Source organism: Festucalex cinctus, chromosome 16 (assembly GCF_051991245.1).
Source record: "Festucalex cinctus isolate MCC-2025b chromosome 16, RoL_Fcin_1.0, whole genome shotgun sequence".
NCBI lineage: Eukaryota > Metazoa > Chordata > Actinopteri > Syngnathiformes > Syngnathidae > Festucalex > Festucalex cinctus.
Genome location: NC_135426.1, coordinates 16,693,573 through 16,716,436, shown reverse-complemented (window position 1 = coordinate 16,716,436; position 22,864 = coordinate 16,693,573). Strand labels below are relative to the sequence as shown.

The window sequence follows — 22,864 nt, the reverse complement described above, 5'->3', positions numbered from 1 at the left end:
TCAGAATTAACTTCAATAGTTAACTCGAGATTAATCGCAAATTTTATATCTGTTCTAAATGTACGATACAATGTAAAATATTATTTTTCCTAAATTTTTATACTCTTGTTAAAGTGAAAAAAATGTTAAATTAATAGAAATATGGCTGCATCTTTTAGTCATTGATACGGTAATTTCATAATAATTAATAAAATTGAGTTAAATTGCTGCGACTGGCTGGCAACCAGTCCAGGGTGTCCCCCGTCTACTGCCCAGATCTAGCTGAGATAGGCTCCAGCACTCCCCTGCGACCCTTGTGAGGAATAAGCGGTCAAGAAAATGGATGGATGGATGGAGTTAAAATTAAAAAGATGCACTGTACTGTAAAAAACAAGTATATATTGATTTGCGTTGGTCATTTTTCTGCCACTAGATGGCATAATTGCATTTGTAAGACATTGGTGACAGCTCGGTGCATTTTTCTTTTCATATTAAGAGCTATCTAATCTTTAACATGAAGTAACTTGTGAACTTCTGCACATTTTTAAAATTGTAAAATACAACTTGACCCCAGTCTCCACAAATATATGCATTACTACTAAATTTAATACTGCTCAATTTTGACGTGGAAGTGTCTGTTACGTTCCAACTGGAATAACTCCAGCACAGGCTTTCCAAGTAAGGGGCGGTCATTAATCATGTGTTAAAAAAAATTAGTGGCGTGAAAGGAAATTTAAATTAACATACTAATTTTGACACCCTTAATACACGCACTCTAATCTTCGTCTTCTCCAAAATGGTGCTGATCCCAAATCCAAAGTGATGCAACGCTGCCATCTACAGGCGTCTGTAGTGAGTGAATGTCGGAGTGAACTGATGAAATAAATAAACAAATCATGCGTATGACTCAATCACAGCGGTGATGAGGCCCTAAAGTACACAAACATCGCACTCTCTGTTGTGTGATATTGCTTAATGATATCAAATTCTTTCCACTTTATGGCGTGGTTAGCATGCTGGCTTCTCCGGATTCCAACACCATTCCTCAGACGACGACTACAACATCCGCACGCCCACACTGACAGTATTTCCCCCACGGATGCCAAACCTGACAGGAAAGCGTGGCTGAATGTGCAACCCACGCCGCCATCGCGCACGTCATGCAAAAAGAAGAAGGGAAAAAAAATATATACACCAGCAGCAGCAGCTGCGGCACGCCAATCAAATGGGTCTAATTAATTTTAATACACGCCAGGGCAGTCAACACAAAGTAAAAGCATGACAGGAAGCTGTAATGGAAATAAAAAGGCTTGCAGACGTTTCGATTGGAGGATGTATCCAACGTTTCAAAGCACTCGGGAGCGTCAAGGTCAATTTGAACGTAAATAACAGCGAGAGCAGGCAGCTCGCCAGAGATCAAGCGCCGTAAACCGACGTCATGGGGTGAGTATTTATAGTTTAGATGTTAACACTTGTTTTCCCACTCTGGAATGGGCGGCTCAGTACCGCCGAAAACAGGCAATTGTACGATATAGAAACAGGTGTAACTGGGGCTATAAAACCTATTTCAAACAATCAAAAATTAGAAGAAGGTCTAGTGTGGAAAAGGCATGTTATTCTTATTAATATTACATTTATGGAATATGAGTTATGAAGCAAAATCCAGCTGTTTTTATTCCTCCCATTTTGCCACTTGCTGTCAACTGAAGATGACATCAATGTTGCTCTCCGGGGTCAGGAAACGACCAATCACAGCTCACCTGTTTTCTGAAACTACACTGTGATTGGTTGTTACCTGAGGCCTGAGCAACATTGATGTCATCTTCAGTCAAGTGGCAAAATGGCCGGTCCCTGAGATGGATGGAAAAAAAACGGCTGAATTTTGCTGCTTGAGTCATATTCAACTATCACAATATTAACCAGAATACCATACTTAGACCAGCTTGCATAGAACATTATTGTGAAAAAAAAATTGGGGGTTGACTTCCCCTTTAAACATCTTAAGATAAAACATGGCAAGTTTGAAGACGATTAGATAAATTCTGTTAGAGGAATTCATTAAAATATGACCTCTATAGAAGACCCCCTAAAATGGTGACAAATTTCAAAATAAATCAAAATGGGGAACTTCCTGTTAGATTTAGCATTATACGGTTGTCACATACGCCTCTCAAAAATATGACCCCTGTAAATGTGCAAAAACTAATACTTCACTTCCTGTTCATTTAGAGATCATAAAAAATTAAACGTCAATATAGACTGCTTTAAAATATTACACGATAATAACCAATATTGTTAGTCATATATTTCTATTGGAAATAATACTATAGGCAATATAATAGCACTGATGTCTTTTTTTTTTTTTTTTTTTCCTAGCCATAATGTGTGGCTTTGTTTTGCTGGCCACAGTGGTCCCCCGGTGGTGTCGCTGTCAGCAGAGGACCCTCATGATCCATCGTAATGGTGTTGGCCATCAGCTGCCTTTCATGCCAGTATTGAGCGCTTTTTTTTCCCCTTCTTCTTTTGGTCTCAAACAAAAGCAGCTGATGGTCCCGCCATTTACCTGCCAGCGGCCACACACATACTTGGTATGTGTGTGTGCCTCTTTTTTCTTTTTTTTTTTTTCTTTTTGTTCGATGCCCATTGATTTGGCTGCGCTTATTCTCTTTTCGAGCCGAGCGAGTGATGTACGTGCCTCCTCCCTGACCCCCCCTGCACGCGCACGCTCAAATGGATTTTTCTTTTTTCCCCCGGCTAAGCCGTCACATATTGAGAAGATGACCTTATCATCGCCACACTGGCCTCCGGTGGCAGGTGAGAGTTATTGCCCGAGATGGTCGAAGCAAAGGAGTTCATGGCAAATCCGTGGAATGATCCTCAAACTTTGACGGGGCTCAATTGGATGGATTCCTTCGTCGGGGTTCGCCAAAGTACGATCCCTGTACTTGGCCGCAAAATGGCTACTTCAAGCCAAAATGTCCAACTTCCTGTTCATTTTCAATCATGGGTCCCTGAGAACTTTTTTGTGCATACACAAACATATCCACCCAATTATGGGTTAACTGGTTAAATCGACGTCAGGGGCTCAAGCCGAAGAATTCATCCATTAAGGCTAATTCAAACCAAAATTGCTGACTCGCATGTAAATCACAGGCCTGGGTCCTTGCGATTTTTTTTTTTTTTTTTTGTTCCGTTATGACATATTTCATGATGATCCAAAAAATGTGTAGGGGGCTATTTTTTATTTATTTTTCATTTATTTTTTTTACTTCTCCGTCCCGGAATTAGCTCAAAATTAATTCACACCAAAATGGCTGACTAGCTGTTCAGTATCAGACATGGGTCCTTGAGACGATTTCATTCGTCCCGCTATGATAGAAATGTTTGATGTTGATCATTCAAAATGGTGTTAGTGGCAAATTTTTGAGCAATGGAATTTGCCCATAAAATGGCCAATTCAAACCAAAATGGCTGACTAGCTGTTTGATACAAAACATGGGAGCTTGAGACTTTTTTTGTGTCGTATTGTGGCAGACATGTCCGACTAATTTTGCATTGTTATTCTTGTCTTTTATTTACTCCTTATGTCCCCAACAAGCAACATTTTGTCTATTGAGATGCAAGAGCTGGAGGTTGGTCCGTGTTGTTCTTTCTGTGCATGAGCACATAATTACACGTCCACTTTAATACTCCGCAAAAATGTGACGAAGAACAACACACTGGCGGGAAATTCCCCCTCCGACGGCCTTTGTTTATCGCCGGCCCGCGACGCCGGTGTCACCGCCGTGACCTTCCATGTATCAAAGCCAGCTCGCAGACGCGCAACAGTCTCAATCCACTCCGCTCGGGGAACGCCGTGACAGTCTTATTTCCCGAAAACCGGCGGCGGTTATTTACCCTGAATGAGCGGGAGGAGGAGGCGGGGGACGGGGGATTGGACATCCCTGATCAGTCAAGGATGGCGCGCCGGAGCAAAGGCTCATCCTTCATTGCTCGACATTTCAAACAAGGAGATAGACACAGCAGACTCACCGAGGTAACAAAAGTGCGACGGGGGCTGTGTGAAAGGGAGGAGCGGGAAACGAAGGCACGGGCATTTGAAGTTGATAACATTAGTCGAGCCAGTAGACTACCCACTAAAGCCAAGTTTTTCCTTTTTTTTTTCTCCAGTGTGAAAGGAATGAGAGTACGAAAGCAACATGGTAGTATTTCTGGCATCAAAGGTAGTGTCAGAGTCGCCGTTCTGTGTGAAAGGTACCAAAGCAGAATTGGTGTACAAAAGGCGACATGACAATATTAGGGATCAGGCCGGTGTGAAAACATAGAAAACAGAAACTGATAGAAGGCTTCCCAATTCCGGTCCTCAAGGTCCGGAGTCCTGAAGTTTTGAGATGTTTCAGATCAGGATTGTTATCAGGCATGCTGATGAGCCGATTACATGAATCAGGCATGCTAGTGGGCGAAAACATCTAAAACCTGCAGACCTCCGGACCTCGAGGACTGGGATTGGTGAACCCTGCTCTAATCCCTTTCACACTGCTCATCAAAGCTGATTTTGAGTCGCTAACCCAGTTAACCCCTGCAATCTGCAGCAGATTCCTGAGTGGTAGGTCAAGGCTCGGTCCAGGGGTGTTTGGGGCTCGACGGAATGTAAACTCAGAACAGGGAAGAGGAAACCAACCCCCCCCCCCCCTCCCTCCCTCCTTTCTCCTTTCTGTTGGTTGTTTGTTTGCAAAGACCAGCTGTCTTGCAGTAAGGACTGTGGACGGAATACTAACGCTTGTGACTAATGTTGCCGTTCCCTCCTTTCACACTAGAAACACCGGAATACTTCATGAATGTATGAATGAATCCATGGAATCTGCAGGCACATCTGTGCTCTCCCTGCATCCAAGTTTGATGTTATCTTCTCATATATCAATAGCACACCCTCAGGGCTCGGGTTAAAACCTGTCGTGATCCAACCAAGGATTACGCAGCCCCCAGGCATGGGAATGACAGGAAAGCAGTAGCCAAAGCCAATCGGCAAACTTGACGGAATTCTGTGCCTCCCCGCCATTAGCATTGCAATGCAATTAGCTATCGGATCGGAAAAAGGAGGCGCTAAGTGGCAGTCGGTGTTCCATGGCGACGCTTCAGATCAATGGGAATTCTTATCGAGTGACCAAAACGGTGTTTACGCCGGGCATTCCCTCAGCAGGAATGATTACAATATCACTAATAATGGCTCCGAATCCACTGGTGGCCACAATTTCTCCGACAGCAAATGAGATTGCATTGATTTCAGTGTCTTTATGTGCAGCTTTGGAGCCAGAATGGCGGCTTGTTGCTAATAGACACTCAGCCAGACTCTTTGTGTAAGTTGCCCAACTTTTATTTACGCTCCGTAACCGAAAGAACAAGATCCCGAATACAAGCGGCCCAAATGAGTTTCCTTCATAGGGTATCCGGGCTCTCCCTTAGAGATAGGGTGAGAAGCTCGCTCATCCGGAAGGGACTCAAGAGTCGAGCCGCTGCTCCTCCGCATTGAAAGGAGCCAGTTGAGGTGGCTCGGGCATCTTGTTCGGATGCCTTCTGTGTGCTTCCCTGGGGAGCTGTTCCAGGTATGTCTCAGCAGCGGGAGGCCCGAGACGAATAAGGACGCGCTGGAGAGACTAAGTCTCTCGGCTGGCCTGGGAATGCCTCGGTATCCCGCTAGAGGAGCTGGTTGAAGTGGCTGGGCAGAGGGAAGTCTGGGCTTCCCTCCTAAAGCTGCTACCTCCGTGACTCAACCCTGGATGGGTGGATGGGTGGTTGGATGGATGGATGGATGGATGGATTTACTATTAAAGGATCCAGCGCTGTAGAACCTGAGATGGTGTACACCCGTCTTGGGTACCATAAATCTTCTCTGGCTGGAATGTCTGCCACTTTTCATGAGCTAGCTGGTGACTCCTACTCAACTTCCTCCCATCCATTCTGTCGCGGTGACCTTTTACCTCCAGCACAGGCTCCTCGGTTGCTGTGCTGTCATTAACGTCCGTGTGGCTCCTTGGTCTTGGCAATCGGACACGTAGCGCTTCTGTGGAGATTATGGTATTGACGGAGAACTTCCAGAGGCCTTCATTGCCGTCGGCAACTGCACCCACAAGGCTCCGGGACGAGGACTGTCTGCCTCTGCTGTGGTTGAAGGTGTGGATGCTGGTTCCTATACTTGACACTCCCTTCATACTATTATCTGTTTTGCATAAAGCGTCTTTGTATCCATTGTTTGAGATGACAACTTTGTCAAAGGAATTTGTGGAAAATTGTAACAGTTGTATGAAGTTCAACCCTTGACATTCGAGTCTTTCAAACAAAACCTAAAGCAATTTTTCCCCCTATGTTGCTGTTATGTGTGAAAATGTCTACATCCGTGTTCTGCGTCCAAGCTACTGACACAAAATGGGGTATGAAGACACGCATCTTCTTCTGGATGGTCAGGACAGTGGAACATTTTTGCACATTTGGGGGAGGAAAGCCCACCAGCAGACCCCCTACCCCCCGATCCATTCCGGCCTCATTCTCCTGCTTTCTATTCGGCGCTCTTCCTCAGAGGCCCCCTGCTCCCCATGGAGGTTCATTCTGCTCATGTGAATGGTCGTTGAGGTGGAGGGGGGGTCAGTGAATGCACCACTCACTGTGAGCATCCTCTTAACACCCCCTCCTTCCCACTCTTATGGACCCTTTCACATCACCCCGCCTTCGCTAGGACACCCCCGGAGTGGCCTTATTGCTCCTCTGTGGAGAAGCGCTCCTCAAAGACACAGGAGGAGGAGGAGTAGAAAGATGAAGCCCCTTTGTACTCTATTGGCAGCGTCACATGGTCTTGGAGCACTGACATTCCCAAAGGTCTCCTTAAAGGCAAAGTGAGGAAAGGGTCGGAGACTTGTTTACGAGTCTGCCCCCTGCTCCCCGACCCGCATTGTGTTTGGAACTTCCTCGGAAAACTTCTTCAGCTCATCCGCCTCTTTCATTCCGACCACCGCCGTGTGTTGACACCTCATTTTGAAAGGGATGGGAAGGGGTTGAAGGGTTGGGGGAGTGGGGGCTTTTGTCTGTGGCAGGAATGCATACAAGACGGGAGAGTGTTTGCCGAGGGACGCCATGGCAACGGCAGCTGGACGGCGGCGATAGAATACACCCGCTAAGGTTTGTCATTCCGCTCAGGCCTGACCCAAATCGCGGCATCCCGGGACAAAAGTGGGTCCCGTCAGATCGCGCACATGCACGGAATGATGCTCACGGGAGTATATACCCATAAGTCACTTTTCAAACTGGAGGACAGAATTACAAACATCTTCAGATGAGATTTACACAGAGAAAAAAACGGTTCATACAGTTCCGGTCTTTCCCTATACGCTTTCTCACAGACATTGTCCCACCTTGGGAATATAGCCAGATTACATTCCTACTCTCATTACATTTACTTTCCTACAGAACACCAAAACTGGAAAAAGTCAGCTTTGGTTAGCAGTATAAAAGTGGCTAGTGGAAGGGGTTAAACTTCTTTCTTGGCTTTCCCCTATCCCCTCTATTTAATGACTGTTAGTTTGGTTATTCCGTTTTGCATAGCTACCTTCTTGTGTCTGAGACTCGATCTCAGACTGAGAGAATATTTTCTGGCCACCTTTGTACCAAATTCCGTGCCGGTAACTTCCACAAAGAACAAGGACATGGGAAAAAGCCAGGTTTGATGGGCAGTGTACTGCTTTGCCCTTTTACACGTCACCATCCTGCCTGACAGGCCTCAACGCTACCTTTGAAGACAGGACTATCTTCATACCCCTATTCCGTGTTGGTACCATTCACACAAAACAGCGACATCCCACCTATTACATGGCTCTGATGCTACTTCCAAAAAATCAATAATGTATGCCCATTTTGTGTCACGCTTAACAGTGATCTCCAAAAAAAAGGTTTTTAATCTGTTCCATCATTCCCACATGGCAAAATAACATCATCAAATGTTAGGAAAAAACTTGGCCATAGTTTCATCCCAAACTTCAACCAATACTTCAGAGAGGCCCTGACTTGCCCGGAAGTGAGCGCATCCCCGCCTTTTCAAAACAAAGACGCACTTACTTGATCCCGAGGTCTGCTCGTTGTGTGTCGGCACTATCGGGAGAAAAGTGTTCAGTCCTCTAAGCTGTTTTCATCGGAATCCGCTGTCTTGTTTTGCCCTGCCTGCCTCACCAGTACGCCTTCCTTCTCTTTGTGGGCTGAGCATAGCGTGTGTGTGTTTGTTAGGGGTGGGTCAGAGATAGTTGGGGGGGGGGGGGGGGGATGCGAGGTTTACTGACTTGTGTTCAGGAACTCATTACCCCCAAGGTCACTCCACGGACGCTCGGCTTGGAAGGAGACGGGAGATGGAGGGCGAGACCCCGAGATCTTTGCGGGGGGGTCAAACGAGAAAGCTCAACAAAGGAAAGCGCAAGAAGAGGAAGAAGTTTGCCAGAAGCGAAACAGGAAGTTATATAAAATGCGGCATCGATCCACGGAAAAGTGAGTTGGATCATGACGATCGATACAAAATTGACTGGGCTCGGGATCGCGCCATGGTGTACTTCCATTCTCACTTCATTAGAGTGTGACTATTTGGACCGTGACGTAATTGTGCCTGTCGATACTGCTCGGAATGATGTCCAGCTATGAAAACACAAACAGATTTTTGTTGTTGTTGTCGACCAAGCCTAAAAAAGCTGTTGCCGCCTTTGCTTTGAACTTTTTAATGATTGTTCTGAATTTACTTTCATAGTCCTACTGAACATTCCCGTTCAGTCTTCATGTCTCAATTGTTCAGTAAAGTCCAAATACGGGAATCCTGTCTTCCTATATCGCACCTTTAACTCATTCACTGCCTTTGACAAGTATACTTGTCAATTGTATTTTTTAGAGCGGTGCTAAATGGGGGCGAATCTGAGCATGCTCCACTGTAAATATCAAACTTGGAAACAACTTTACTGATGCCCAACCACCGGTAGATGACATCATTGCCCCATTTTATAGGAAATAAACACAGTTTCAGAGTCCATGGGAGAAATGGCTGTATTTTGGCAAACCTACATTTTTCTGCTGTCAATTATAAAAGAACGGGACGGGACAAAAAGTAGGGAGTCTATTCTGTTATTTGGTAGATTCGGTTTATATATAATTATTGAATGGAATATGACGTGAGTATTGGAAATGTAAAAATTTTCTATAATGACTGGCAGTGAATGTTAAAGGACTCCAAGGCTCATTTGTATGAATGATTCCTTTCAATTGCAAAGCAAATGAGTTGTAAATAAATGAAAAGAAACAAAATGGACTAAGAACTGTTCAAAACTATCACAGGTGTAAGCTACAAGCAGTAATCTCACAATGCTTGAAGTTTGAAAAACAAAAGAGGAAGAACATGCACAAATAATAAAACAAGTATCAGATTCTCGCCTGAAAATGGCCGTCCAGCGCACTTCCGCCCGTTTCGCCCGGCTGATGGCAATCGCAATTAGTACGAGTCAGCCACCCAGCTGATAAGGATCTCCAGCATTCCATCCGTCTCATATTCAACTCATTAATAATCCATCTCATCCGTTTGCGACCTCGGAATGCCACCCTCCTCCTCCCACGAGGAGTCTTCCAGCGCGGGATACGCTTCATGAGTAGCCTGATATCATTTCACTCCATTTGATTAAAGGAGATGGAATGATGAAAAAAAGATTGCCGTGATCCGCAGCCGTGCTGACAGGAACCATGCATTACTGACAAGCGGGCATCCTTTTTTTTTTTCTAATGATTAAATCTAAAAGTACTTCCTAACTAAGTTTGTTGCTGGAGGAGCAGCACGGGGCAAAGGCTGCGGATTCATGGATTACGTGTCCACCGGCATCCCAGGGAAGAAAATGGCGGCAGCAGCGAGCGTGTGATGAAACCCAATGAAACCAATAAAAAAAAAACACAAAAAAAAAAAAAACATTAAATATTGGGGGTTTTTTATTCTCCAGAATTCAATTTGTGTAACATGTCTGTGAGAAGCATGTCGAGAAATTGTATCATTTGTCCATAAAATGGTTGGAAATAGAGCTCTATACTCTTTGCATCTAGCAATGTGAGCGCAACAGCCACCTACTGTAGTGGATGTGCAATTACACTCTATTCTATTAAAAAAAGAAAATAAAACATGTTCCCTATGGTCAACACCAGTTGAGAACCATTGGTCGAGACCAAGGATGGGCAACTAAATTCTAGAGGGGGCCACAGTTTTTCGTCAGTAATACTGGAGGGCCACATAGGGCCAAACACACTTCTTAATTAAATGTATGAGAAAAATGCTACTTTATATATGGACAATACACCAGCACATGTGCAAAATGTGCTTTTAAAATAAATAAATAAATAAAATCATTTTTGATAACATATTTCTCAATGCATAAAAGAGCCATTATCGAAGCAAACAACAAAATAATCAGATACTGTATTTAAGGGCTCTCTTGCAGAAATTACCATTCAAGGACAGCACATCACTGTTGAACAAGAAACCAACATTAAATGCTAGAACTTGCTTGTTTGTTATGTTTTTTTTATTCTCACAAAAATCAACTCACTCAAAATTGTAATGGATTTATTAAAACTATTTAAAATATATACATAAATAAATGACATATAAATCATATAAAATTCAAACGTGAATTGTAATAATTAAATTTTAATAGAGGCACTATGCTTTTCTTGCAAATAATTCCAAACCCACAAAAGAAAAACATTTTAGGCCGAATTTGCATTGTCATACTGCATAGGGCAGTATAAGACTCAGTGTAAGGCAGCCAAGCCAGGTCTGCCATCTAGTGATGATTGGTAATATTACAACTTAAAAATACACTCCACCCCTGGATAGTGGCAGTTCGGCATATTTGTTGATTTTTTTTTCTCCCCCTTATCACATTTGAGATTTTTCCTGTTTTTTTATGAGACTTTTTTTTTTTTTTTTTTTTTTTTTTTTTTTTAACCCGCCTCCTTCTGTTCTTTGTGGGAAAAGTATAGAATGTCTATCTGCATTTTTTTTTTCCTCAATAATTTTTGGGGTTTGCGGGGAAAAAAAAAATCTTTTATATTAAAAAAAAAAAAAAAAAAAAAAAAAAAAAAAATTGTTGACTGAACTGTTCCTCATCTCCTGGTTACCTTGCATAGGTCAAAAAGAGCAAGGCATTTTCTTAGTCCATCGGCATTTGAATTTGAGTTATGCGAAGAATAAGACCAAGAGAGAAATTGATGGAATGTCAGTGAAAGTCTGGCCTGTCTGCTGGTAATATCGTTTAAGAAGCAGGACGAGGCCTGCTAAATAACAACACAAATAAAGTTTGTTATTCAAAGTAGAGGTCAGCTGGACCTAACAAAGTGCTCAAGTCTCACCAGCAGCTCGCTTGTATTCATGACGCTCGGTTTAGCCAATCAACAGGCAAGAATGCTGATTTATGAGCCTGACGCCCAAGTGTGATAATGAGCGTTGGAAGGGTCCCCAGGGCAGGGTGGCGGTGGCGAGGGGGTTCACGCAGGAAGTGAAGGTCCCAGCCAGGCCAACTAATGGAATCCAGATAGCAGAATCCCTCCCCATTGTGTCCAATACTTGATTTGGGAGTGACAATTCATTTGAAGGAGCCAAAACACTCGGACGTGAGCGGCCGAGCGTGACAGACAGAAGAAAAAGAAAAAAAAACAGCACTCGCCCCAATTTGTCTCATGGGCGACAATGCGGCCCACCACTCAACGTTTATCCACCCCCCCCCCAAAAAAAAAAAACTCATTAATCTCTAATAATGACTTCTTTCTGTCTTCCCGCTATAGCCTGCAAGTCTTATCAGTAATGGCTTTTCAATCTAAAGCAAAGAAAATGTCTCTTCATAAAAAAAAAAAAAAAAGAGAAGGATTGGATTGGACATCTGTTACCTTATTTGGGGCACCTAAACTTTAACCTGTGTGCCACTTTTGAACAGAAAACCAAATTGGTAACTCATTCACTGCCAGTCATTATAGAAAATTTTTACATTTCCAATACTCACGTGATATTCCATTCAATAATTATATATAAACCGAATCTACCAAATAACAGAATAGACTCCCTACTTTTTGTCCCGTCCCGTTCTTTTATAATTGACAGCAGAAAAATGTAGGTTTGCCTAAATACGGCCATTTCTCCCATGGACTCTGAAACTGTGTTTATTTCCTATAAAATGGGGCAATGATGTCATCTACCGGTGGTTGGGCATCAGTAAAGTTGTTTCCAAGTTTGATATTTACAGTGGAGCATGCTCAGATTCGCCCCCATTTAGCACCGCTCTAAAAAATACAATTGACAAGTATACTTGTCAAAGGCAGTGAATGAGTTTTAAGATGACATCCATATGTGAAAGAAAAGTGGAAGAAAAACACTTAAAAATATTAAAGTAAAAATATAGTCGTGTGTTTTTAAAGGCGCAGTCTGCCAGTTTCACTCAGGAAAATGCACTTTAGAAATACAGGATTTAAACAAACAAACTACTTCTCAATTTACAGATATGGGCTTTTCTTCACGTGTGGGGGTGATTTTGTCCTAACCCCCCACACCCCCAGCCTGTATTTTGTCATTTTGTGTTTGTTTTGTAAACAGCGGGACGTTTCTGTTGAAACACACACTCCAGCCAATCGCAGGGGGGGAGTTACAAACGGGGCGGGCGAACGTGTCGACGAAGTGACGTCACTCCCGCGGCAATTTGAAAGCACGCACAGATTATTTTTTTTCTTCACTCACTCATTCACACACGTAAGCTTCTGTGAGTGAGTGAGTGAGTGAGTGAGTGAGAAAAAAAATTAATAATCCATGCGCGTGCTTTCAAATTGCCGCGGGAGTGACGTCACGCAGCCGACACGTTCGCCCGGTCCCGTTTGCGACCCCCCCCAGCCCCCACCCCCCGTTCTGCAATTGGCTGGAGGGGTGTAAACACCGTCTTTCAACAGAAACGTCCCGCTGCTTACAAAACAAACACAAAATGAGAAAATACAGGCTGGGAGGGTGGGTACTTAGGACAAAATCACCACCAAATATTAACATAAACCAAGATGTGTAGACTGAGAGAAAGTTAAAGTGTGTACATCCTGTATTTAAAAAGTGCATTTTCCTGAGTGAAACCGGCATACTGGGCCTTTAAAAAGAAAAAAAAAAAATACTGGAATGCAAACGTGGCTGCCCCCCTAGTACCACCCCGCCCTGGATGAGCGCTAATGTGTTCCGAAATGGCCTCTTTATTTCCGTCAGACGAGCCGACGGCGGTCATGCCCTTTGTTCGCCATTCCCGGCAGGCGGCCATTCAAACAAAAACCCACCTGACAACACAGCTGGGACCATCTGGGACCGGGATGTACTCGGAGCAAGCGCCGCCATCGTCAACAACAACAGCAGCAGCAGGGGGCTCCACCAAGAACGTAAAAGTTAGAAAAGGGGCAAAGAAGACGTGATTCAAATATTTTGGAAAATGGACTGTATCTTATCAAGAATTGTTGCTTGCTTCCAAATTGCCAAGTTTTAAAAGTATGGAACAGAAAAGCAAAAAACATTTGCCAGTTAGTCAAATCTCGGTTTTCAAACATAATCCGTTTCAGAAGGCTGTTCTAAAAGCGATTTGTTCGAAATCCGAAACAATTTTTCCCATTATAATTAATGTAAATAATTTTAATCCGTTCCAAGTCTTTTAAAAAAAAAAAAAAAAAAAACTTTTTTCAACTTTTTTTTTTTTACTATTTTACACCATAAACTGCACTGTATACTGTTTACCATAAATAGAAAAGGGTAGAAATAGACACTATTTTATTTAGATATCCTATCTAAAATGATGAAAAAAAAAATGCAAACATTTCTTTCTTTAAGTTTTTTTTTTTTTTTTTTTTTTAAAGGAGCAAACATCATTGGATAAAACACCAGGCAAAAACACAGAGAGAACATGAACCAAAGAGGGCAAAAAACGAAGAGGACAGCAGTTAAAAAGGTAAATGAGCATTATTTTTATTCTTTGTTTTTTTACATTATGCACAACTCTCATTTATTGTGCAATAATCTAATTGTAACATGTATTTGTTACATGTTTTGATGCATTTTTATGCTTTATAAAACGTTTATGTCTGAATTTTGGGAGGCTTGGAACGGATTAGGGCATTTACATGGAAAACGCGTCTCCACTTACAAAATTTTCTACTTAACTTTCTTCCAGAACCAATTAATTTCGTATGTAGCGGTACCTCTGTATGTGCCTGCCTCTTTCAGCGTGTTTGCAAGAGGGCGCAAGAAATTTGTTCAAATACATAATTTACTTCAATTTGAATGTGCTGCCTATTATTGCCTTGTTAATATGTTTGTTGTGTTCTTTTCCCTTCAAGGTCGTCACTGAGCGAACAACTATCGACTGGCACTTATCAATATCAGCTGATTGTTTTCACCACCATCCATCAAAACGTCCGCCGCCATCCCCACGTGTCACCTCAGCGTGTGTCGACTCGACACACGGCGTCGCCATTCAGCGATTCCAAACAATAAATTAGCGCCTTTTTTTTTTTATGACTCCTCTGTGCCTGCGGTGCGCAACTCGCCGCCACGTGTGGAGTCGATGGGGTCGATGCGGCGTAGTTCCGGCGCGCGAAAGCGGCCCGAGCGTCGATGAGACGCGACCTTCAAGAGGGGGCGCTGGCGCAGCAGCGGAATGGAACTCCACAAAACAATTATGACACCTTAACCGCCACATGCGGATGATTTATCGGAAGGGACGAACGCAAAGAGTCGATCGATGGCGATTGTAGCCATGTGCTGCTGTGCCAAAACAACTGACGCCTTCTATAAATACACTCCGCGGAACTTGGCCGAATGATTCTGAGGACAGATGGTTAGCTGTCTTTAACGTCAGAAAAACAAAGAACTGTGGTCACGTCTTCTCGCCAAACTCTTTTGCAGGTTAATTAAAACGGAAATTACCTTCAGGGCACTGATGCATTTGAGCGATTCATTTTTAGCAAAATATATCTCAGATGTAGCTAACCTAACAATTTTTAATCTGTTTTTTGTCAGAAAAACAGAAGAAAAAAAAATCTTGAGGCGACATAATCCTTCATGGCTCCTGCGTAGTGAGGACGAATTTTTATTATTACATTTGCTCTGTTTTTTTTATGTAGCGCTTTAACTACACCATATGGTGCCCAAAGCGCTTAACAATTTAAGCCTCACATTCACACACCAGTGGCCAGTGGTCGGCTGCTACCAGGTCCACTGGGAGCAAATCGGGGCTCAGTGTCTTGCTCAAGGACACTTCCACATGGTCACCAAAGGTGAGGATCGAACCCACGGATGGGAGACAACCACTCTACCACTGAGCACTCATGCACTTAATAAATTTGTTCTCTAGTTTCAACACTTTCAATTGAAAAAAAAAAAAGCTGAGAAAACTGAAAACTACGAGAGCTGTAATGATAAGGGCAATATCGTGATATCGTGATATTAAAATCGTCACAATATCGTGGTCATCATGTTCACAATATTTAAAAGGAACACTGTTAGAAAAGTCAGGTTGATTTCCATTTGTGCAGTTCTAGCACCCTCTAGTGGCTAGTCTATTAGTGATATTTAATTTTCATTAGGGATGTTTTGGTCTTCTATGTTTAAAATCTATGCTAATGGTCAGATAAAAGGGAACCTAATTTGCTTGTGAAGCGATCAATGTGTGCTTGCATTAGCAAGTAAGTGCCTCAATATTGTTATTAGAGATTGTAGGTGGTTTATATGCATTGCTGTTATGTACAAAAGCACAATATTGTGCTTTTTTTTAGTATGAGCTCTTTTTTTTTTTTTTTTTTTTTTTTTTTACAATATTGTGATCTTTTTTAAATATCGGCATCCCCTTCACAGTATTGTGATAATTATCGTATCGTGACCTTCATATCATGATATCGTATCTTGTTTGGATATCGTTACATCCCTACAAATTACCCGGTAATATTCACAAATTAACAATATTTGTGAAAAAAAAATGTCAGGGTTTTATTTGTTGTTTATATTTTGCCCGAGTGATAATATACATGTACTCATTTTTTTCATAAAACAATTGCTTTATAAATTATTTTTTTGCTTTAAAAAAATAAAAATATTTTATTTAAAAGCAATAATTAAAAATTGGCATGATTTTTTTTTTTATGAATTCAGACTTTTTTTTTTATTGCACCAAAATAGTATTTTTTTTTCCTGAGCAAAAAAGTTGTTAGTTTTCTTGTAATTGTAAACAATAAAAGAAAGTATTGGTCATTAAAATTAATACACTAAAAAAACACTAAAAAGTTTTTTTTTTGTTTTTTTTTAAAGATTTGATTTCAACTGAAATTAATTCTAAATCAAATTAGACCATTGCAGTTATACAATTAGGGAATTACGGTTTTGATGATCTCGTCTAGGAAGAAATCATTTTTATTCAATTGTACCTTTCATCCTTCTCCTAGTTGCGTCTTTGAGCAAAAAGGGCTCAGGTTTTCGGTTTTAAGGTTCGGCTAAGCACAAGTGGGGCCTGCTGGTGCAAAGAGAAAAAGAAAAAGTGCTGATGTCAGTGAGGAGATCCAAACGGGTAGGAGATTGTGTAACCTCCCTCTTGTGTCTTTTAACCGGCCCCCGCGCGCGTCCACACTGTGCTTCTCGGCTCGTTTATCAAACAAATGATGCACATCACACTGCGCTGTGCTTTTATCACTCCCTGTAGGAACACACGCACACATATAACACACACACCGTATGCTGTGTCTCTTATTGGCGAGTATCCGTCTCACCCGCGTAGGTTATTAACTCATTCACTGCCATTGACGGAAATAGATGTCAAATGATGCATTTTTTTTTTGCTGGTCTGGAAAAGAATGTGTTAAGCGAGCGAGGCCCCTTTGGGTGTGAGGCTGGCAGCGGCGCGAGCACGTGAGCGAGCCCTAAAAGCGAGCAGAGATGGCGGGCTTCCCTCCAGAACTTCAAACAGGAAGTCAAGCATGCGGGCCAATTTGTTCCCGTGCGACGACAACAACAGCAACGCACAACGGAGGGGATCCCAACGTGGTCTTTCTCCGGGCCAATGAGATCCGCTGCTGAACAGCTGACTGGACTTATTGATTATGACTGAGTGACCTACATGGAGCAAGCAGATGATTTTGGTTTGCAGCAGCCATTTGAGGGTTCTTTTGAACATTGTCAGGGTTCGACAAGTAGGCAAAGGCGAACTCATCCTAGATTAGCAGTTAGCAACTTGAAAAAAAAAAAAAAAAAAAAAAGACAAAAATATGTCGCAAAACATTTGAAGGACACCTTGTTATTGTTAGCCTAATGTACTGAGGGCCCAAGAACTAATTAGAGCTGCACCACAACACAAAAATATGCAGCATCCACTACTTTGAGATTCATTTTCTTCTACATTTCATTTTTATTTTTATTTTTTTTTGTGTGTGCAATTTTTCATACATTTTAAACTTTTCTGCATTTCTGTTAAATTTCTGACATTTTTGGTAATTTTGTGGACATATTGTGTTCATTTTCCACCTCTATTCAGCCTTTTTTGGACATTTTATGGCTAATTTTTTTTCTTTTTTTACATTTTTTTCTGCCTTTTTTGTGAGCAAATTTCTGTCATTTTTTTTGTAATTTTGTGGACATTTTATGGTAATTTTTGGGATTTCTTCTTTTGTTTCTGGACATTTTATAGTTACTTTTTGAATGTTTCTTTTCTGCCATTTTTTTGTTTTAAATTAAAATAACATTTGAGTTTTTTGGCAATTCCAATAATATTTTATTGTAATTTTCTGCTTCTCTCGTGTTATTTTAGGTTCCTTTTTGAACATTTTCCTTTCTGCCTTTTTTTTTTATTTTTTTTTTTTATTAAATTCTCTGACATTATCGGCAATTTCATGGACATTTTATGGTAAATTTCTGCTTTTCCTCTTCATTTTTTTCGATATTTTTAATTTAAAAAAAAAAAAAAAAAAAAACTTTCATCTTCTGACAACTTAAAAATTTAGACTGATTTTTTTTTTAATATTTAATAATTCATTTTAATTTAAAACAATTCATTTGAAGAAAATGTTATCTAAAAAAAAATGTAACATACACACACATATATATATATATATATATATATATATATATATATATATATATATATATATATATATATATATATATATACATACATACATACACACACACATATATACAGTACATACATACATTTTTTTTATTTATTTATTTATTTTTTTTTAAAAAGAGATCCACAGGAGAAGGATTAGAGACGCTGATTGCGGATCCCTGACTCTTAAATAAGTTTTCATTTAACTCAGAACAAAGTGCAACACAAAATACAAGTACAAAACAAAGTTGGGAACTAAACTTACTACTTTCAAATTCAACAGTCAGGACTCACTAGCGCAGGGAAACAAGGTGTGATGATGACAACAACAAAAGAGACTCAACGAAAGCAGGGAACTAAATACACATAGTAACGAGACACACCTGGACAAGACACAAGTGGCTTGGGGAGCTGATTGGATAACACGAGGGAACGGCAAAACGAGCCGAACCCAACTGGATGACATTAAATTGCAAAGATTTATTTATTTTTTTTTCAATACGAGTGGTGGATGGCCTTTTTGGATCATTTTCTAGAGTCACCAAGAAGAGTGTGAGGGGCCCCTTTGCCACTGCTCACATTTTTTATTATGATTCTGATTATTACTACGAAGGACAATTTTCAGCAAGCCGAAAAAAAGTGTGAGTCAGTTTGCAGTGATGCGTTCAGGCGCATTGCTCCATGAAGCATCCACTTTGAATGCACCATTAAATCATCACAATTACACACCTTGTTTGGCGCGTTATTAAAGCCGCAGCGGGCACAACGCAGGCGCAAATCTTCCATCATCAGCATTAGGCAATATTTAAATGTTCACGTTGAATCCGATTCAGGCTATTTGGACCTTATGAGTTTGACATTTGTGTCCCCGAAACGACAGGCGTGCGTTTAAATGCCAGACCACTAATGATTTTTATGTCGTGACTTCTTTTTCATGCGCTCATGAAAAAGGGAAGGAGGAGGAAAGAAGGAGGCCTGCAGTGTGTGCAGATTGCATGGTGGCAGATAAGAGGAGCGTTTTATCACTTCTTTTCAAGAGCCGGCGTGTCGACGAGCTCCTCGAGCGAACAAGAAGAAAACCCTCGTCGAGACAAAAGGCATCCCTGCCCCCCCGCCTCCAAAAAAAAACGAATATGACAGGATTAGTGTGGCAAAGGCTTGTGAAATTTTAATAACACTCGTACGGCCTCGCTCTGATGAGCATCTCGTTAACTGCTGGGAGCTAACAAAACTCTCCACTTTAATGGCGGCATACAAAGGAAACAGCCGTTGACGCACATATCATTAATGGATCAATTAATTAACCAGGTGCGTCCGTTTTAAATCGTCACATTAGTTTAAAATGAGCAGTGTGAACAAAAATGGACTTCTCCTCTATTTCAAACATTTTGTTATTTTTAAACATGAATGAGTGCCACATAAAACGTAGCCTAGCGTGCTAGCATAAAAAAAAAAAAGCAAAACTCCCTTCTTAGTTTTTTGGAGCTCCGGATGGCAAATGAAAAGGGAGGAAGGAAGGAGAGAGGGAAAAAAAAGAAAAAAAGAGGGCAAATGGTCCAGTGCAGCAGCTGTGTTGTGGCCAGTCGTCAAGCAGTGCTTGGCTTCTTTAAACGCTGCATGGGACCTTGCATGTGTGTGCGTGTAGAATGGGAAACGCTACAACTTTATATAGTTTTCCACATAACAAGGCCCTTTACATTGGACTACTCATTCATCTACTGATGACGCAGCATCAGGGTAACTGGGGGTACAAAAAAAAAAGACAAATTGTGCATAATTAGATTTCTTAAATAGATTTTTATAGATGTAGACATTTTTATATAATTATTTCTTAATGTATAATTATTTTATAGGGTGAGTCGACAGGAAAAGAAATTTAAAAAAAATATTTCAACATCAGCATCACTGTGTCTAAAGTTTTGGAAATGTACTTTTTTCACCACAGTGCCATCCGGTGGTTTTAGAGGTTACTGCAACACCTTCCTTTCGGTGGCAGCCAAGGATGGGGACCTTAGCGGACCGATCCCTGGCTACAGAAGCTGGCTCTTACAAGGAATACGAGTTTTTAAGCAAAAATCCAGCCATTTTTATCCTTCTCAGAGAGCGGCCATTTTGCCACTTGCTGTCGACTGAAGATGACAACAATGATGTGATGAGTGGCAAAATGGCCGCCCCGTAGATGGACAAAAAAGGCTGGATTTTGCCTTTCTACTAACGCAATATTAAACAGAATAACATATTCGGACTCGTGGGGTTATTATTGTCAAAAACATTTTTGGGGGTTCACTTCCTCTTTAATATAAAATGAAAATCAGTGTGAAAATATGTGGCTCCTCACTCAACGAGTGCATCCTCCACATTCCCGATATGCCGGAAGGGTCATGTGACTTAATTGTACTTGAAATAGGGAAAAACAAAAGCTGGAATACAGGAGGTAGAATCCCGCCTGCTCTCGTGTCTCACTGCGGGCGTCGATTAAAATTACATCGCCGCCGCGGCACATTCAATATTCAGCCGAGTATGAATTATCTATTAAACATGACCGAGGCACAATGTAGCCGGCGTGTCGCCATGACGAGCGGGATGCTCGCTCGACGTTTTTCTCTTCCTCCGTTTCCATATTTGGACACCTTGTGTGCATGATAAAGCTGCCGTGAGGTGCATTGATGCGCCAGTGTGAATAATAACACTCCTTTTCGTTGTCACGGAGCTATTCATTAGCTGTCCATGAGGTGGAACTGACAAGTAGACATGACGAGTCGATGGAATGTGCATCAAGATCACTCTATTCGAGCTGTCTACAAAGAGCGTCGTCATGGCACAGACTTGTTTATGACTGGACTATCAATGCCGCTTTATCACCGTTGTACAAGTGAAGCCACCGGCGGCCATCTTAATGTTGCCACTCACAAAGTCGAGCACATTGATTTCACGTTATTTTCTGCTTCTATGGAGAAAAAAGGCCACCGCGCCGAGTTGATATAAAATCCCCAAGTAAACATTGCAAGCCAATGGACAGATCCAATCAAACTCATAAGCAGACATTACTAGTCGATGAAAATCTTTCATCATGTGAAGCTGATAATACGCCATTACAATAGATATAGATGAAGTTGATAAATTAATCTTTCGAACTCACAAGTAAACATTAAGTGTTACTTTCAAATTCTCTCTCGTTCTTGTGAAACTCACTAACAGACATTACTAGTCGATGGAAATCATTTTAACTCTTTGACTGCCAAAAACGTTTAATAACGATTAGTAAAATCCCGATGTATGCTGCCATAAACGTGAAATGACGTCATCTACGTTTTGTTTTGTTTTTTTCTTTTCTTAAATGGACGGAGCAACATCTAAGTGCAGCGCTGCCTGGTCAATGGGTTGTGGAATCAAAAACACCACCTAACTATGGCCAGCAGATGGCAGCATTGTGTCTCTTTTTCAATGGGCTGTTGGTGTATGGAATTACAATGAAATGTGACGGAATCTGATGAATGCTCGTAATCAGCGAAATGGCACTGTGTTTGTTTTTTTTGTCCCCCCTAACGTGTGGCAGTAAAAGAGTTAAGATTAAAACACACCAGCAGACATTATCAGTTAATTGATTTGGACACTGGACTAAGTTTATAAGGTCTACCTAATTACTTCCATTATTTATAATACACCTTTTTATCAATCAAATATTTTATGTGGGTGGGTCGGGAATCTTGCAGGACCTCACAACATTATGCGACAATCAATATGCATTACATGACCACGCATACGCAATATGCATCACATTACATGCGCTCTTGAACGTTGTGACAGCTTTAAATGAGCGCTTTCATTATTAAACCGCCATCAATAGAACAACATGAAAGACTTTCTCATCCCCGGGGAAGCTTTTGGTTTACCACTCAGGTGCGTGTGCGCGCGTGTGTCTTTGTGTGCGCACGCATCAATCCATAGTGTAAACATGACACTTTTGTACCATCTCTCTGCGCTGTAATAGACTATTGACTTCTTGCCACATATTTGCAAATGGCTTTTTTTTTTTCAACAAGCCTTTATTTGAAAGTCCAATTTGACTTTTTATCTATTCCTCCGAGAGCCTTTTGTGTATGTCTGAAAACACTTCATCACAGCACATCATAACAATGCCCAGACGCCATGCGAGAGCAACCGCTAGTTACTGTGAGTACTTTTCACAGAAATAGTCTCAGCAGTACTGTAGTTAGTACCGATATGCTCGATAGTTCTCATATTTTCTTCATTGGATTTTGAATATTTACTTATATGTACATGTACTACTACATTGAAAAAGCATGATGTCGGAAGAAACTTTTATTTTTTTTTTTTATTTTTTTTTTAAACAAACATGTTATTAATTGTCATTTCCACATTACCATTCTCAATTATTTTCCTCTAATAAACTTGTTTTTTTTAAACTGTGACTTAATTAAATATAAATTGCAGCTGCTTGACCCTTGGGCCCATGTTTCGTTAATGTTGCCTTCAAGGACCCTCGTCACCAAGAGTGTTCTGCTTGTTTTTTTTGTTTTACATGTTGCATTTTAATTCTTAATACTTAAAAGCAGTTCATTAAACTAACATTCATGGTGTGACTACTTTTTAGTGCAAATGCACTGTCAATTGCACTGCAAAAAGGTGTAGGTACTTACTAGTTGAACTAGTAAAAAAACAAAAAAAACAAAAACAAAAAAAAAAACAGTTGAAATTATTAAGCC

General features: G+C 41.1%; 1 protein-coding gene and 1 long non-coding RNA gene across 3 annotated transcripts in view; one reads left to right on the top strand and one right to left on the bottom strand.

Moving 5' to 3' along the window:
- Positions 1 to 22,864, bottom strand: part of ptn (pleiotrophin) — a 41,889-nt gene that overhangs the window by 18,098 nt on the left and 927 nt on the right. Inside the window, exon 1 of one of the 2 annotated variants that reach the window (XM_077499511.1) lies at positions 8,083 to 8,224. The exons of the other annotated variant lie outside the window; for it this stretch is intronic. The gene's annotated coding sequence lies outside the window, so the exon portion shown is untranslated. Of the gene's footprint in view, positions 1 to 8,082; positions 8,225 to 22,864 lie in introns of those variants that run through there. 2 annotated transcript variants of the gene reach the window in all.
- LOC144003354 (uncharacterized) lies at positions 8,322 to 16,001 on the top strand. Its single transcript, XR_013278949.1, has 3 exons — positions 8,322 to 8,502; positions 13,903 to 13,994; positions 14,383 to 16,001. It is a non-coding gene; the product is annotated as an uncharacterized LOC144003354 (long non-coding RNA).